Raw genomic sequence first — 13385 nt, 5'->3', positions numbered from 1 at the left:
ATTCCAATTTTGTGTGATCCTTGCATATTTCTTCCTCCTCCTGGCTTCTCCAAGTACATCTTAAACAACATATTTAATGAGAAAATAATTTTAATTCTAGGTTTGTCTTTTTTTCTGATATGTCAAATTATTAGTTACATATGTTGAAAGATATTGCTGGTTACCAAGCCTTTAAGAAGTGAGAACAAAAAAACTCCAGTATATACATAACTCAGTTATTTGTAGAACTGAGTTATATACACATAACTCAGCATACACATTTTCCTCTTTCTATGCTAGAGATCTACTAGAAGACACTGGTTCAGAAGTCAGAAGTCCACATGACCTCGGACAGGTCACAGTCTCCCTGAATTTCAGTTCCATTATAAATGAAGGAGTTGACCTTGATGAATGTCCTCTGAGATCTAATTAAGTTTATAATTTTCTTAGGCACCCAAAGACACTCATGATAAGTTTAACATTTTGCTTTTTGAAAATCTAAATAGGTGGTTTAATAAGTTATAAATTTGTAGCTATACTTTTTTGCCAAGTCAAAGCAAAAATAATCTTAGTGACATTCTATTTCCCTAGCAATACAATCAGGTGATTTACAGACAAACTGATGGTCTGGTTTGAAACTAAACAGTAAATACTGAAACTATTACCTTTCTAGTATTTGTTCAGCATTTTACTACTGAATTGCAAGTTCATTTTTTACCACCTAGAGGCACATGTGCATTCAGGAATTCTGGGTAGTAATAACAATTTTTGAGGTATCTTTTAAAAAGATCGTATTAACAACCTGGTGTTTTTTTTTTAGTTTTCTAAAGTACTCTGATAGGGTTCAATAAAGTGTCATTAATTAATTAATATTTTGTAGTGTTTGTTATAGTTCCTTTTTTTTTTTTAATATATAGAACAACTGTACTTGGAGCTGTCAGTAAACTAAAGAGATGAAGGTGAAGGAAATATTTTTATAGGCATTTACAGTATTATTTTTGCTGTTTATTAAAATATATAGTAATGTGAATAAAAAAAACAAAGAACTTGAAGAAATTCTGAAGAAATGAAAATTCTGTAATCTTGTACTACATTTCCCTCCCGTATGAAAGCATGCACACACACATACACACATACACACACACACACACACACACACACACACACACACACACACACTCTCATACAAACTCCTTGGATATCTTGAACTGTTTATGGGGGAGACCCTTTGGGGAGTCTGTTATACTTGAGACAGAAGAATTGTTCTTTGTTTTTTTGTTTGTTTGTTTGGCTGAGACAATTGGGGTTAAGTGACTTGCCCAAGATCACACAGCTGGAAAGTATTAAGTGTCTGAGGGCAGATTTGAACTCAGGTCCTCCTGACTGCAGAACTGGCATTTTATTCACTGTGCCATCTAGCTACCTCAGAAATGTTCTTAAGGCTTCAAGCATGAAAAATTAATTAGGTAGTTAAAAAGAGAAACTTTTAATGATTCTGCTAATGTCACATGCCCAGTTTTACTTTAAAAATTTTTTTCTTGAGGAAACTAAGCCTCAGAAGAAGGGTCAAGTAAATAGTTTATTTTCTCATAACTAGGAAGTGCTACAAGAAGGCTCTGTATATAGTTCTTCAAATAAAATGTTCTTTGAGATCTTACTTTTTTTCCCCCCAGTGGGAAAAACAACCCCCATCAACAACAAACACTAAACTCTTTTGTTTTTTTACTTTATTATTATTATTGTCATTATTGAAGTGTTTTATTTCCCAAACTTATGCATGGATAATTTTCTTTTTTTAAAAAATATAACTTTTTATTGACAGAAGCCATGCCTGGGTAATTTTTTACATTTTTCCCTTGCACTCACTTCTGTTCCGACTTTTCCCTCTCTCCCTCCATCCCCTCCCTTCTTTCCCTCTCCCTTCCTCCCCCTCCCTTTGTCCTCCTCCCTTCCTCTCCCCTTCCCCCTTCCCCTTCTCCTCCCTCTCTTCCTCCCCTCTTCCCCTCTTCCTTTTTTCCCTCCTCCCTTCTCCCCTCCCTCCCTCCTCCCCCAGATGGCAAGCAGTCTTATACATGTTAAAATCGAACAGTTCTTTTGTTGCACAGGAAGAATTGGATTCAGAAGGTAAAAATAACCCGGGAAGAAAAACAAAAATGCAAAGTTTACACTCATTTCCCAGAAATACTAGACTCTTAATGTAGAACTTTGAAAATATCATCTAAAGATGGCATTTGATTGCCTCCACTTGTTGCAAGGAAATTTACTAACAGAAGAAAAAAATTATTACCCAGGCTTTTTATTTAAAGAGAATAAGATAGGAAAGAATAGAATCTCACAGTTGGAAGGGACAAATATTCTGTCTCTACCAAGAGAACTACCGTAAATCCATACCATTTAACTTTTGTTTGAAGACCTCCTGTAAGAGAGGTCTTTTTCCTCAGTATGCTTTTTTCACCTCACTGACATTTCAGGCTAAACATCTTCAGTTCCATCAAATGATCCTCATATAACATAAACTTAAAACACTTTTCTTGTTTTTTTTCCCTTCCCCTGGTGCTCTACAATCTTGAACTAAAATGAAGCACACTCAACTAAACTTAAAATTAAGGCAGAGTTTGATAGGACTTTCAAGTCCAGGTGCAGCTCTTTAGATGGAACTCAAGATGACTTTGGTCTTTTGGTTGCTATATTCCACTATTGACTCATGGAACTTTTAGTCTACTCAATACTTAGATCTTTTACCTAGGAACTTTTTTTTTAACCTAAATGTAAGGCATTGCATTTATATTTACATTAAATTTCATTTTACTACACTCAGTTCAGTGTTCTAGCTTGTATTCAGTTTTTTGGATCCTAACTTATCTAGTGTGTTAGTAAAGCTTAAATTTTTATTTTTATTTATTTACTTTAAGCTTTGTATCATTAAAAAATTTTCAAGTTATTGATAAAAAAGAGAAGTTATGTTTCCCTTTACCATGACAGAGAAGAATGCACAAATCTCAGAGCAACTCCAATGAAGATATTCTAAGCTGATACCATTAATTACTATTAATGAGTACTCTTAGGTCATGCCATTCAATCAGTTTTTAATCCACCTAGTTGTATCTTCTACATCACATCTTTCTGATTCTTTCTCCCCATCCCCAAGCCCCACAAAAATAGTTTGATAAACTTGTTCAAATAGGTGTACAATGTTTAGCAGCTCCTTTATTTTTTATTATCTTTTTTTTTTTTTTTTTTTGCTGAGGCTATTGGGATTAAGTGACTTGCCCAGGGTTACCCAGCTAGAAAGTGTTGTGTCTAAGGCCAGATTTGAACTCGGGTCCTCCTGACTAAAGGGCTGGTGCTCTATCCACTGTACCATCTAACTGTTCCGCAGCTCCTTTATTAATCTAACCCCCCCAAAAGTTTTTTTAAAATAAGTTGTTTGGCATGATCTATTCTTGAGGAAACTATGCTGGATTTTTGTCATTTTACCTAAATGTGCACTATCAATACATTCAATTTTGCCAGAAATTTAGAAATCAAGTTACAATCTACAGACTCCCACTTCCTTCCCTTTCTCAACAATTTAGAGATTTGCCTTTCCCTTATCTCTGATACTCCATATTTTTCAGGTATCACTGACTATGCTTTAGCAATTATATCTGTCAATTTTCAGTCTGGTTTGGGAGAGGTGATTTGAACTTATCCAGAGTACATTATCTCTTTCTCCATAGTTAGCATTGGCTTCAACTTTCTGTTAGCATTTTTGTTTCATCCAATTCAAGCAAATGCCTTAGCACTTTGATTCTCAGTTTTCCCCTTTTTATGACTAAGAATGACAGCAACAAACTTTTTGGCGAGCTTTAGCTCATTTTGACTTTTATTGAAAAAAAGATCAGAATTTCCAAGTTGGAAAGGACTTAAGCAATTATATCGAATCCCTAGAAAAGAATCTTCATTATAATTTACATGGTTTTGTCATTCATCTTCCATTAAGGAGAAACCCACCATATTTCAAGATAGCCCATTCCATTTTTTAGCTTTTCTCATTGTTAGGAAGATAATCTTGATAGCAAGCCTAAATTTTTCTTCTTGTAACTTCTACCCCCTTCATTGGTCCTAGTTTGGCCCTTTTGGACCAAAGAGAAGAAATCTAAGCCATATAACTTCTGAGGGACCTTCAAATACTTAATTATGGCTTATGTATCCTCACTCTACTCCCATGAACTCCATATCGGTATATTTTTAAATGCATTTTAAAATATATAGAATTGCTAAAGAAGCCAATTACATTGAAGTACAATTAACAAATATTTGTTTTTTAAAGTTCATAAACCTCAGGTTTTAAAAATTGTCCTGGATATTACCAGATGTATCTATGCCATTTTAACCTGTGGTGCCCAAATGACAATAAGAGGAGAGATAAAGACTGGGACAATATGACCTCCACATTCCAGGAATCAGTTTCTTACCAAAGTATCAAAATGCTGATTCATTGAGCTTACTAAAGGGACCAAAACGTTTTCAGACAGTTTCATCAAACTATGCCTATAAAATCTTGTATTTGTAAATTTGAAGTCTTGATTTTCTCTTCTGATTTTCTGATTTTCTCTGACCATTTGATTCATAAGGTATACTTAAGTCAAGAATCAGCCAACTTCACTGGTTCTTAGTTTGTAGATGCTAAGCTTTTTTTTTTTTTAATCAAAATATTTCCCCTTCTCTCAGACTGCAGGACATCTTTTAGATATCATTGATAGTGATTCAGCCATCTCTTCTGCAAGTTAAATCAGTCCCTGAAGATGTAATTCACCTGAAGAAAGTGAGATGAGCTCATCTCTTTACAATATCCAATTTATATTGAGTGTCAGAAAGTATCTACAAATGTGAATTGAGTGTTTCCACTTTGCAGTTTTCATTTATGATCTTGTCTACCACTATCAGAGATTACTTCTTTAATTCTCCTTTTCCTCCCACCAATTAAAAAAAACTTGGTTATTCTTAGCTTTCTTCATCAAATTTGGCTCATTTTGACTCTTTATGCAGGGTCAGACTTAACGTTTTTTACCTCCCTGCTTCCCTCTCCCATATATCTTTTTAAAATCTTAAGTTTGTTGATCACTATACCTTATTATCCAGTGTTTGGACAGTTCCCATTTTCCTCTCCTCTCATTAGAAATATTTCCTTTTTGTGTCCACAGAATTGACCTCTTCAGTTTTCTATCCCTCCTGGACAAACATCCCTTATAGAACTTTAGGTCATGAAAATCCTACCTGGCCTGCTGAACCCTTTGAAATGTGCTTCCACAAAATCCAAGGTGCATGTCAAACTGTGCCTGGCTTTTTCTTACCCATCATTAAATTTTATGCTGTTGTACTCTCTTTTCCTGTGCTTTCTATTATTTCTACCACAGCAACCAATTTCTATTTGATGAGACTTAAGGCTGAGGAGAGGCCCTTGTTAGTTTTTCTATCTTTTGAATAAAGAAATTATGATTAAAGGAAGTTGAAAGATTTACTGATTTGGAAGGGAAAGAGAGAGCTAACAAACAAATGTCTGAATTACTTAATCACCATTATGTCAGAATTCATGCTTGTGATTGTTTTCTGAATTACTCATCTGTTCCCTTTTTCTTTTTGTATGCTTCATAGATATTCCAATGACAAAAACAATTCAATTTCTGCCTCTGTTGATTTTCATCCAAATGCTCTCAATCTTTTACTTTTACTTTTACCCTTCTAGTTTCAATGAGTATGCCTATTTCTTTTGATTTTAAAGTATACTTATCTAGAAACATATTCCTTTTTAGAACATGATATCTTTGAGAGTAGGAGGACTGTTTTATTATAATGGTATTATATGTCCTGATTGTAGTAGATGGCACATAGTAAGTGCCTAATAAATACTTTATCTAGCCACAAGTATTATATTTTGTATGTGTATGTATGTATGTGTGTGTATATATAGAGATATATCTCTATATATACACACACATACACTATTACAAGTTTCAATGATAACTCTGGCATCCCATTTACATCCTTGAATTTTTAGGATCAAAGTTAAGGAAATTCATTTAACTTGTGAATGAGTAACACTAAATAATCTCAAATCTTAGTTAAAATTCCCCCTTTCATAGAATATATCTTGGGAGAAGGACCTTTAAATCGGTCATCCAAGACTACACCCGCTCCTTTTATCCCATCTCCCTTTCCCCTTTTGCTCAAAGATGAGTAATTATATCAATAATGCCTGTTGAAGTCCAGCTCTAGTGAATACTGAGAATGTGAATGAAGATCTGAGGCCAAATGGAAGATACGCTTTGCAATCTCCATTTATTAATCTGAGTGCCAGGATTTATATACTCTTTAAACTAGTGTTACATTAACAGCAGCTACCTCCAGGTGATGCTATATACATTCCAAAGTTAATGCAGATACCATACTTTGATATTTCAATTCATCTTAACTAGCAATAACAAGATATCTATCATAACAGGATCGTCAGTAACCGAAATAATCAATAGCAAGGTATGTGTAAAAACAGTTATAAATAGCATAGTTGTGATGCTTTGTTTCTGTCACATGCATTCTCTATCAAGTGTATTCTAAATTTATCCTGAGTATTTCTTTCAAAAATTAAGGGAGATGATGAGCCAATAGTTTGAATGGCTATTCCTTTACAGAGAGCAGGTCTCAAGTAACACCTAGACCAGACTCTTGCTGTTCATAGACTTATTCAATACTGACCCTCTACATCCCCCCCTTTTTTTTATTCAGAAGATGAAATCTATGAACTTCAGTTCCATAGTTGACATCAACTACAAGACATACTGGAAAGCACAAGGGACTAAGCCAATCAGTATAAGAATAACATATGCAAGAGGAACAAAATTCAAAAGCAAAAAAGTCAGATTATTAACAGGATTTATCTTTTTTAACTACCAAATATTTGGTTTGCAATGCTATTGGCATCAATTCCAAGGACACTACTTTTTGCCATGTTTTCTGGCAAGGCAGCTAATTGAGATTTATCTCAAGTGAAGTTGGAATTATGTATAATTCCATTTATTCTGTTCCTTATTTGAAGCCATGTCACATAGGTGGTTATCATTATCCCTTCTGTAAACATACATATATATATGTGAATTTATTATCCCAAATTAGTTGTGATTGAGTTTCCAAACTGTTTACATGATTCCCTAACCATATTAATGATTGGTTCCTTGTTTTAACTCATTTATATTAATTTGTTTTTTAAGAGCTTATTCTGTATTTTTTTGTTAATTGATTTGCAAACTGGGCAGTCTCAAAACATTGTTAGGAGCTGTAGCTTAAATAGCAAGTGATGTAATAATTGCTATAGTTTCTGGAATCTCCAGCAATATGTAAACCAACAAATCTCCTTTTCCTACTTTTGTTTTCTAATTTTCTTTTGATGTTATCGCAAACCTGTTCACCTGCTGACCTCTGTACCAAAGATGATTAATCTTAGTAGGCACCTTCACATAGGATAGGTGTTCAATAATAAGAACCATAGGTAGCTACTTAGAAGACATTTGAATAGAAGACATTGTATCCCAAAAGCTTTCATGATTTGGATTCCAGTGCCATTCCTTAAAACAATATCTGCAGTTAGAAATATCTGTGGATGTTTTAAAAATGCCTATACAGTATATTACTGGGAAGCTCTCAGGGAGGATTTCCATTCCCATAAATATTTTTTCTTTTGTTTTAGGGAGAAAACAAGACAATTTTTTTTTTTTAAATTGAGATAGAACAGATTTTAAAATTTACTTAATTTTAGTTCATGAGATTTCCTAAATTTCAATTAAATGTTACAGACAAACTGAATTGCCATTTGGATATTTTCCAATTCATACACATCATTTCTCTTTTGTGAACCAGGAAAGACTTAAGATGGCTAATTAGATAACTCAAAAACAGGCTGTTTTGTTGGCAGAATTCTTAAGTAGTGGTGAACTGCTTTTCTGTTTTCCTAAATTTAGTGCAAATAGATTACAATTTACATATCCCTTTAGTGGGCTTTTGATTAGAGCTCTTTAAAACTGCTTTTACTATCATATCTCAAATAACAAATTTTGCAGAATTATATATATATTTTTTTCTTTCCCTCTTACCCCTTCTTCCAGTCAGGGAAGAAGAAAGAAAGAGAGAGATTCTATGCATTGTCCTCCTAGGCCTGATGAGGCCTTCATTTAGTTGAATTTGCTTGATTTAATTTTTGCATACACCCCAAAAACATTTATCTCAACATTGGCATTGCATGTTGGTCACATAACCCCATTTATTAACCCCATAAAGTTATCAAATGTGAAGCAATTTTATCCAATAAAGCAGTTTACATTCATATAGCATTTGTTTTATGTTAAGCACTTTGCAATCATGTGATCTTCACAACAATCATTATTAGTTATCTCTACAAATCATAAAATTGGGCAGAGATAAAATAATTTGTCATAAATTATTTAGCTAATACATTTCTGTAACAAACCAAATGGTGGGTTTACCAGAAAACAGACGCTGACTGGCTTTCTCACCTCACACTGCCATGCTAGGTGCTTCCAGGGGCACCCAGATTTTTCCCAAACAGTTTCTGGACAAAACCTGATGAAGGTTGGAGCAACTGGGGCCAGGATCTCCCTTTGATGGTGGTTTCAGGTGCCAGGGCTCAGAGAATGCTGACCATGGATCCTGACTCTATTACCCCAAGCTGAATTGAGGAGGTGTTTGGGCAAAGTTGTGTGGGGTCTTCGTGGCGGTTGCTACTTTGCTTACAATACTTTAACATTCTCTTTTCTTAATCTGATCTGAGATGAGAGAAGTTAACAGAGAGATTTAGGCTATAACCATCTTGTTATAATTGATCCTTACAATTGATATACATTCAGGACTCCGGGGAGCAGAGCAGCTGAGTGATCAGGACTGTAGAGAAGGTTGCTATTTTCCTAATTGTTTTGACTAGTCCCCAATTTTTCTCAAAACCACAAGAATCTGTTATTATTTTCACAGCTCTATAATTTTGATTAGCTAACTTGTTTTCTGCAGCCCCATTTTGGCCATAACTGGGTCCACAGGAAAAAGTTAGGCTATTTCCCTTTTTAAAATAGGAATTAAGGATGATAAGAAATCTTTCCAGTAACAAAATCTAGCTCACAGAATAAATATGACACAGATATTCTGTGCAGAAACACAGAAACAGACAAAAATGATATGGAATAAGTATTCCAGTTTTGCCAAAGGCCATAAATTTGAAAAATAAAAACAACTATTCAGTTATTAACATTGTGCAAACATAAGCCATTCTTTTAAACAATAGAAACAATATTAAGAGAACTCATTTAATTAGCAGGGTGTCCAGGACTGGGACAGTTTTTATGTTATGTGCTAACCACATAAACGACATATTTGCTATCTGAAAAATATTGAGTTTCTTGAATAGTATACAGTGCAGTAATAACTCATTATACTGTATATATTCAAGTAGAGTATTAGAAACATATTTGAGTAGTAGGTGGGATATATATATATAAAGAGACTAATTGTTTATTAGTAAGTAGCATCTATAAGTACCATCTACTGCTTGTAGCTGGTCCTCAAACTTCTTTTTGAATTAGGGTTAGAATCTCCTAAAATTATGAATAATTTTGTCAATTTCCCAAATTCAAATATAGTTTTATCCAATATCAACAACTCCGGATAATCATTTAGGATAACTAAATTATCCTTTCTAATTTCTATTTTAAAATTGGCCTAGAATTAGTGATAGATTACATCCAGAACACCTCTTTTCCTGTACCTCCAAAATCTTCAGTACCCCAAAAATTTAAATTTAATTTAATATTTTTGCTTTTCCAATTTTTGTAAACTATTATTAATAACTGTGCTAACCTTCCCCCCCCCCCCTTTTTCTTTTTTTTGCTGAGGCAATTGGGGTTAAGTGACTTCCCCAGGGTCACACTTCCTAGCTAGAAAGTGTTAAATGTCTGAGACCAGATTTGAATTCAGGTTCTCCTGACTTCAGGGCTGATGCTCTATCCACTGTATCACCTAGCTGTCATTCCCCCTACCCCCCCACTCTACCCCCCCACATACACATACCTATACCTTTTATTTTTTAAATATTGTGGTGAGGAGTGACATAGCAAAGAATACAAATCAGAATCTACTACTCCAGGTATAACCTTAAACCCTAGCAATGCCTTTGAGCTGTATCCTAAAATGAGATCCAGATTACCAGAAAGAAGAGGACTTGTCTGAGTAGGTCTCCAGCAGGGAGAGAACATATTCCATATTATCAGTAATGCATGTGACAGGAATAAAGCATTACAATGATGTTATTTACAATTCTGTTTTGACAAATACCTTCCTATTGATAATTTCTGTTATTTACAACTCTGCTTTGACAAATACCTTGCTATTAATAATTTCTGTTACTGATGATCCTCTAATGATAGATATCTTGTTATTGCTAATTGAGGTGAATAGAAATGTCAAAGTATGGTATATGCATTAATCCTGGAAGGTATATTGCATCACCTGGAAGTAGCTATTGTTAATGTAACACAAATTTAAAGAGTATATAAACCCTGGCGCTCAGATGAATAAATGGAGATTGCAAAATATATCTCCCTCCTGGTTTCAGATATTTTGCAATAAGGGAAAGTGCAGCTCCCATTGAATGGTTTCCTGATATCAAATTACCTTCCCTATCATTCTGAGAGTGATATTCAGAAGCCCAATATCTGTCCTTTCTGCATTTTGGAAGTACAATCTTTTGAATAATGCAATTTTTTCTTATGTGAGCCAATTGTCCGCAATTAGCATCCACAAGAATTTGAAAAATTCTGAGATTGAGATTTGGCCTGATTTAGCACAGCAATCTTTACTGCAGCTCAAAAAGTAGATGTCCCAATATTCTGACATCTTTGAATCATTTCTTGTTTGTTTTTTTTTTTTTAATAACTTTTTATTGATAGAACCCATGCCAGGGTAATTTTTTACAGCATTATTCCTTGCACTCACTTCTATTCTGATTTTTCCCCTCCCTCCTTCCACCCCCTTCCCCAGATGGCAAGCAGTTCTTTACATGTTGAATAGGTTACAGTATATCCTAGATACAATATATGTGTGCAGAACCGAACAGTTCTCTTGTTGCACAGGGAGAATTGGATTCAGAAGATATAAATAACCCGGGAAGAAAAACAAAAATGCAAGCAGTTTATATTCATTTCCCAGTGTTCTTTCTTTGGGTGTAGCTGCTTCTGTCCATCCTTGATCAATTGAAACTGAATTAGCTCTCTTTATCGAAGAGATCCACATCCATCAGAATACATCCTCATACAGTATCGTTGTTGAGGTATATAATGATCTCCTGGTTCTGCTCATTTCACTTAGCATCAGTTCATGTAAGTCTCTTCAGTCCTCTCTGTATTCATCCTGCTGGTCATTCCTTACAGAACAATAATATTCCATAACATTCATATACCACAATTTATTCAACCATTCTCCAATTGATGGGCATCCATTCATTTTCCAGTTTCTAGCCCCTACAAACAGGGCTGCCACAAACATTTTGGCACATACAGGTCCCTTTCCCTTCTTTAGTATCTCTTTGGGGTATAAGCCCAATAGAAACACTGCTGGATCAAAGGGTATGCACAGTTTGATAACTTTTTGAGCATAGTTCCAAATTGCTCTCCAGAATGGCTGGATGTGTTCACAATTCCACCAACAATGTATCAGTGTCCCTATTTTCCCATATTCCCTCCAACATTCCACATTATCTTTCCCTGTCATTCTAGCCAATCTGACAGGTATGTAGTGGTATCTCAGAGTTGTCTTAATTTGCATTTCTCTGATTAATAATGATTTGGAGCATATTTTCATATGTCTATAAATAGTTTCAATTTCTTCATCTGAGAATTGTCTGTTCATATCCTTTGACCATTTATCAATTGGAGAATGGTTTGATTTCTTATAAATTAGAGTCAATTCTCTATATATTTTGGAAATGAGGCCTTTATCAGAACCTTTGATTGTAAAAATGTTTTCCCAGTTTATTGTTTCCCTTCTAATCTTGTCTGCATTTGTTTTGTTTGTACAAAAACTTTTCAATTTGATATAATCAAAATTTTATGTTTTGTGGTCAATAGTGATCTCTAGTTCTTCTTTGGTCATAAATTCCTCCTCTTCCACAGGTCTGAGAGGTAAACTATCCTAGGCTCTTCCAGTTTATTTATAATCTCATTCTTTATGCCTAGGTCATGAACCCATTTTGACCTTATTTTGGTGTATAGTGTTAAGTGTGGGTCAATGCCTAGTTTCTGCCATACTAATTTCCAATTTTCCCAGCAATTTTTGTCAAATAATGCATTCTTATCTCAAAAACTAGGGTCTTTGGGTTTGTCAAACACTAGATTATTTAAGTTATTGGCTGTTTTGTCCTTTGAACTTAACCTGTTCCATTGATCAACTAGTCTATTTCTTAGCCAATACCAGATGGTTTTAGTAACTGCTGCTTTATAATATAATTTTAGATCTGGTACAGCTAGGCCACCTTCATTTGATTTTTTTTTCATTAATTCCCTTGAAATTCTTGACCTTTTGTTTTTCGATATGAACTTTGTTGTTATTTTTTCTAGTTCATCAAAGTAGTTTTTTGGGAGTCTGATTGGTATAGCGCTAAATAAATAGATTAATTTAGGTAGTATTGTCATCTTTATTATATTTGCTTGCCCAATCCAAGAGCATTTAATATTTTTCCAGTTGCTTAGATCAGACTTAATTTGTGTGGAAAGTGTTTTGTAGTTTTGCTCATAAAGTTTCTGATTTTCCCTTGGCAGATAGATTCCTAAATATTTTATACAATCAGTAGTTACTTTAAATGGAATTTCTCTTTGTAACTCTAACTGTTGGATTTTGTTAGTGATATATAAGAATGCTGATGACTTATGTGGGTTTATTTTGTCCTGCAACTTTGCTGAAGGTGTGGATTGTTTCCTAATAACTTTTTAATAGAGTCTCTGGGGTTCTCTAAATATACCATCATATCATCAGCAAAGAGTGATAATTTGGTTTCCTCATTGCCTTGAATCATTTCTTGTAAAGACAGTTTTGGTTTCCCCCCAGTTAATACTTTCTTACAATCAGCATTAACATTTTCAGGCAAGTTGTTTCAATAAAATTTAAGCTGCCTCTCCATGCTGATTGAAGACTGGATTGCCATCAGTAAGCGATTGACAAAGTCAGCAAAAGTCTCATCAGGTCCTTCCCTGATTTTTGTGTAAGATGTTCCTCTATCAATTTTTCCTGGTACTTTTACTCATACTCAAAAAATGCTGCATATCATATCAAATAGTCTCATCCTTCTGAGGTGGTTTTTGCCACTGAGCATCAGT

The sequence above is a fragment of the Antechinus flavipes genome, chromosome 4 (genome assembly GCF_016432865.1).
Source record: "Antechinus flavipes isolate AdamAnt ecotype Samford, QLD, Australia chromosome 4, AdamAnt_v2, whole genome shotgun sequence".
Classification (NCBI taxonomy): domain Eukaryota; kingdom Metazoa; phylum Chordata; class Mammalia; order Dasyuromorphia; family Dasyuridae; genus Antechinus; species Antechinus flavipes.
This window is presented reverse-complemented; position numbering follows the sequence as displayed.